Genomic DNA, 6348 nt, shown 5'->3' with positions numbered 1-6348 from the left:
ATGGCTTCTTCTGGTGTGTCTGAAGACAGCTACAGTGTCTTCATATATTATATATCATATATTATATATACATTATATTACAATATATCATATTATATATATATACACATCATATATTGTATATAATTAATAAATAAATTTTATTTATATGTAATATATAATATATTTATTATTTATTATTTATTTATTTATACATGTGTATACCATATAAGTATATTATATAATATATATAATAAATAAATAAATTTTAAAATATATTATATATAATAAATATGACAAATACATTTATTATTTATATATAATAAGTACATTTTTTAAGCTTTTGGAGATACTGTTTTTAACATATATGTATTTGGGGGTAAGGCAATATTAGCTCTCTGAAATCATACCCAATACATATGAAAGCAAGAGTTGCATGATCCTTACTAAGGAATAAGTTTAGTTAAGCATAAGTGTGTCTTAACTGGGAACCAATAATGTACATAACTGATCTGAAAAGTATAATATAGATTGTACTACATTTTGATTTGAATATTTATGTTAAAATAAAATGATACTTTTTTTGTGTTTTTACTTTTGAAATTTTAATGTTTCTTTTGAAGATACATTTGCATTTCTATGCTTTGTACTTACAAGGTCCGAAAGGATCAGGGGAGAGACAAGCCTCACCAAGTCCCCAGCACCTAGGTTGGTCGCTGGAGATCACTAATGTGAGTGTCTTGGGCATGTTTCCAAGTGATACAACTATAGGTGATCAAATTTTTTTTTTCTTCTGCCTCTCCTTGAAAAGGAGTTCATATTTGGTGTTTGTTTGTTTGTTTTTCTTTTAAAAGTTATTTATTATATTTGTATAAGTACACTATAGCTGTCTTCAGACACACACATCAGATCTCATTGCAGATGGTTGTGAGCCACCATGTCGTTGCTGGGATTTGAACTCAGGACCTCTGGAAGAACAGTCAGTGCTCTTAACTGCTGGGCCATTTCTCCAGCCCCCCCCCCTTTTTTAATAGAAAGTTTTTACAATAGGCATGGCAGTATAATCCCAGCACTTGAGTGATAGAGGCAAGACAAATCATCTTCAGTTGCATAGCAATTTTCAGGCCATTATCTTATCTATCTATTTATCTATCTGTCTATCTATCTACCCACCCATCCATCTATGGATATAGATATAGATTTATATATAATCATTTTACTATCACAGTAGCTCTTTGGCTAATAGGATGAAGGTTTTTTTTTTTTTTTTTGTAATGATATTATACAACATATTTCTGTTCTGCCTTCTCATTTGAATTCCATAACTCTTATTATTTTACAGATAATGAAACATAAGAATCTCTTGAGAAGAGTTGTGTGCTCAAGATCACATGCTTTGTTTATTTTTAAAACGTGCAGTTATTAGTGTGTGTGTGTGTGTGTGTGTGTGTGTGCACATGCAAGTGTGCAGGAATTCTGTGTGTGGGGTGGGGCACCCAAGCCGGAGGAAGTATGTTGAGGTCAGAGAACAATTTAATTGTACTGGTTCTCTCTTTCATATTTACATAGGTTCCCAGGCTCCAGAGACAGAATTCAAGTCTTCAGGAAAGCACTTTACCTGCTGAGATGCTCTCTAGTAAAGATCATACTGCTTGTAAACCAGAATTTGAACTCAGATTGACCTTACAGTCTCTGATCCTGCTATTTATTACATTATCATTGAAAAATAAGTTCCTAAAGCATTAACAGAGTCTGCTTGTTTCCAATCTCTGGTAAAACCTGAATCCTGAGCCTTTAAGAGGCTGGTCTCCAAATTCTGTTCCTCTTTAGATGTAAATGTTCATAACTGTGGTAGGTATGACCCCCATAGACTCTTGTTTGAGTGCTTGGTCTATAGGGAGTGGCTCTATTAGGAGGTGTAGCCCTGTTGGAGTAGGTTTGGCCTTGTTGGAGGAAATGTGTCACCATAGTGGTGGGCTTTGAGGTCTCCTATACTCAAGCTATGCCCAGTGTGGCACACAGACTCCTTCTTCTGCCCTGGGATCAAGATGCAGAACTCTTGGCTGCTCCAGCACCATGTCTACATGCAAAGTGCCATCCTTGTCACCATGATGATAATGGACTGAACCTCTGAAACCATGTACAAGCCAGACCTAATTAAATGTTTTATTTTATAAAAAAGTGTCTTGGTCATGGTGGCTCTCTATAGTAATAAAACCCAATCTAAGACAAAAGATGTACTAGGGACTGAGTTATTGCTTTGGTAGGCCTGACATAACTTTTTGTTTGGAGAAATGTGGATTTTGGAATTTTGGATTAGGAGAGCAATGGAACTCGGGGCTTAATAGAACATCCTAGCAGGAACATGGAAGATAGTGGTGCTAAGGGTGGTTTGAATTGTGGGGGCCTGACTCAAGAGGTTTCAAAGGAGAGGAATTTAATATGTTGCCTACAGATTATTCTTGAGATACTTTGATGAAGAATATAGTTAGTTTTTTTCCCTTGCCCCCCACCCACAAAAAATGTACCTGAGGCTAACTTGAAGAGTTTTGAATTTGCAGAGGAGATTATAAAACAACCTAGTATGGATGTGTCACGTGGTCATCAGTGGCCAGCCTAGTGTGGATGTGTCACGTGGTCGTCAGTGGCCAGCCTAGTGTGGATGTGTCACGTGGTCATCAGTGGCCAGCCTAGTGTGGATGTGTCACGTGGTCATCAGTGGCCAGCCTAGTGTGGATGTGTCACGTGGTCATCAGTGGCCAGCCTAGTGTGGATGTGTCACGTGGTCGTCAGTGGTCATGCTTATAAAGATCTATAATGAAAAGGAGCAAACCAAGTAAGGAAAGTTATAAAATGTGCAGTTTGAGGAGAAAGGGGGCACCAGGAAGAATGAAGCTAAATCCTGTGTTCAAGGAGATAAGCAGATGAAAGATAAGCCAGGTGTTAAGTGGAATAAAGGGAGTGGTGACCTCAAGATAAGACCCCACCCCACTAAGCTTCCAACTCGTGAAAAGGAATTAAAGAAAAGCTTAGGGCCAGGTGTCAGTGGTGTACACCTTTGATCCCAGCACCCAGGAGACAGAGCAAACAAGGCCATGTATATAAAGCATTTTGCTCAATGCTCAGCCAGTATGCAGTAAGTGTTCTGCTGCTGTTGCTCCTGGGGCCAGGGGTGGAGTGTGAAGGGTAATCAACGCTGATGATGGTGGGTTTTGCAGCTAATAAAAACAAATTGCATTAGACATGTTAGTACTTGCCTATAATCCCAATACTAAGGGCTTGAGGTGGAAGAATAGTGAATTCAAGGCTAGCCTAGGCTACATAACAGCCTGTCTCAGTAAAAAAGAAAGGAAGGAGGGGGCCCATAAGATCAACACCAAGTCTGTTCTTTTGAGTGGGTGTGGAAGAGGGAAACCAATAAGAACATTTCCTCTTGTCGACCTCACACCATGCTCCGTGTGAAGTAGTTTAGAGATACAAGGTGGAAAAGTACAGGAACCAACAACAACAAAACCATAACAAATAAAAGGCTTAGCTCTGCTTCAAATTCATACACATACACCCCAAACATGCAAGAGTAACAATCAAACTGATCCAAGACCTCTCTGTGCACCTCATAAAGTGATGCAAATCCAGTTGATTCTGTGACTCAGGGAAATAATCAACGGGAAGTCGTGAGTGGAGATCTCTGTACCCTCTGCAGCAGCTCTCTGCAAATGCTTACTGCAAACAGGCTTCAGAGAAGGGATGCCTTTTCTGACACGTACATACCCTATCTCTAACAACAGGCCAAGGTTAGAACCTTACATACTGTAAAAGTTAGCATTTTCCAGTCCACAGTATTGGACCTTTCCAAAATCAACATAAATGCTCCGCTGGCTGGCTGTTGGGTTATTTGACAGTTACCAGATTAAAGAATAGTTTTTGTGCTTGTTCCATTCCTGGAGCACCCTGTACAACCTGCAGGCAGCTCATCAGGATAGGAACTGTCTGTTTCAGGCAGCTCAGGTACTCTGAGCCTCTGCTGGTCTCAGCTTCCTCTAGGAGGTTTATGTCATCTGCGCCACCGTTGTCTTTCAGCAGTCCTTACTGCTTCTCTGTGCTTGGGCAGGGAGGGGCCTCGTGTATCTGTTTAATTTCAGGGACTTCTTTTTCTTTACTTCCTGAGTTTGATGAGCTTCTCTGCAGTGGAATGTCTCAGAGGAAATCACTACACGATAACTTATCGTAGGAAGTATTTTGGGGTGTGATTCTGTAAAGCTTTTAAAACTGTCTGGAGGCCTGAAGAGGTGACTCAGTGGTTAAGAGCACTGACTGCTTTTCCAGAGGTCCTGAGTTCAATTCCCAGCAACCACATAACCACATCCATCTGTAATGAGATCTGATGCCCTCTTCTGGTGTATCTGAAGACAGCTACAGTGTACATATATAAATAAAAGTAAATAAATAAAAACTGTCTGAAAACATGGAACCTGGTGAATACCAAGGACAATTGCTTCTGTCAAGGCATCTGGTACTTTCATATTTTCTCACTAATCCAGTCTGCAAAACAACACAATTAATTTAGTTTCACATTTCAAAGAACTGAAAGCCAGAGAAGTGCCTTGCAAGGCCTCCAGCTAGTTAAGGGCAGAAGAGGATTCAAAGAAAGGCTTATACCGTTTCAGACCTTCTTTTTAACTGAATTATGTTTTTATTTATATTAAGAAGTAATTTATTGTTCTTGGTTTATGTTTTAAATGTTTCTTTAAATTATATACCAAACATAATAAGTCTGAAGCATGGACTTGGGCATAAAAGGGTGGGCAAGAGCTGAGATTATGGAGTAGACTTAGTTCTAGCTCAAATTAATAACTTACAGCAGTGCTCACAGGTGGGATGAAACATAGTTTGTGTCTTAGTCAGGGTTTTATTTCTGCACAAAACATCATGACCAAGAAGCAAGTTAGGGAGGAAAGGGTTTATTCAGCTTACACTTCCACATTGCTGTTCATCACCAAAGGAAGTCAGGACTGGAATTCACACAGGGCAAGAACTTGGAAGCAGAAGTTGATGCAGAGGGATGCCACTTACTGGTTTTCTTCCCCTGGCTTGCTCAGCTTGCTTTCTTATAGAACCCAGGTCTACCAGCCCAGGGATGGCACCACCCACAATGGCCTGAACCCTCCCCACTTAATCACTAGTTGAGAAAATGCCTTACAGCTGGATCTCATGGAGGCATTTTCTCAACTGAGGCTCCTTTCTCTGTGATTAACTCCAGCTTGTGTCAAGTTGACACAAAAGCAGCCAGTACAGTTTGCTTTCGGGATACTGAGATCAGCATAACTACAGGAGATGTTTCTGGTAGAATTTGAAGTATGACTGTGTCTTTGAAAGATCATCAGAGTCAGATCTGATTATGAGAAGAAAGGGGTAGAATTGAGGACAATGAAGGTTATTTGAACAGATGTGTGTCCATATATATTTTTAAAGATTCATTTATTTATTTTATTTATATGAGTACACTGCAGCTATCTTCAGACACACCAAAGAGGACATTGGATCCTATTACAGATGGTTATAAGTCACCATATGGTTGCTGGGAATTAAACTCAGGACCTCTGGAAGAGTATTCAGTACTCTTAACTGCTGAGCTATCTCTCCAATCCACAAAACAATATTTTGAAAGGTTTAATTGTATTTAATTTGTATTTACAAATAATTAGAAAAAAAATGATAAAGCTTCACATTTAATTAGTGGTGTTCCCAGATGTAACTTGGCCTCTATCTTTGAATCTTTTTTTGTCTCTCTTCAATCCCTTCTTCAATGGCCTGAAGGTTGATTCAAAACGTAAATGTGATTAAATCAATTTAGACTGAAAATCCTCTTGTATGTTGTTAATATCTGTCAACAAAACAATAACATTTGGTAATTTCTGAATGCTCTAAACTACAAAACACCTCCTTGTGTCATCTTTTGTTTCTTAAAGATCTCTCTCTCTCTCTCTCTCTCTCTCTCTCTCTCTCTCTCTCTGTGTGTGTGTGTGTGTGTGTGTGTGTGTGTGTGTGTACTTTCATAAGTGTATATGCATCATGTGCATGCAAGTACCATGAAAGCCAGTGGGTGTCATATCCCTGGAACTGAAGTTATAGGTTTTTGTGGGCTGCCTGATAAAGATGCCGGGAACTGAACCCACGTCCTCAGCACTCAACTGCTGAGCCATCTCTCCCCATCTTTAAGAGTTAATATACACTACACCTTTACATCTTTAAGCCCCATTCTCCCTCATCTTTAAGGGTTAATATACGCTACACCTTTACCAGAAACATGGTGCTCGGAGAGCCAAGAATCCTACATCTTGATCTTAAGGCAGCCAGGAGGAATCTCTT

Source organism: Micromys minutus (genome assembly GCF_963924665.1).
Source record: "Micromys minutus genome assembly, chromosome: 16".
In the NCBI taxonomy this organism is placed as follows: Eukaryota; Metazoa; Chordata; class Mammalia; order Rodentia; family Muridae; genus Micromys; species Micromys minutus.
This window is presented reverse-complemented; position numbering follows the sequence as displayed.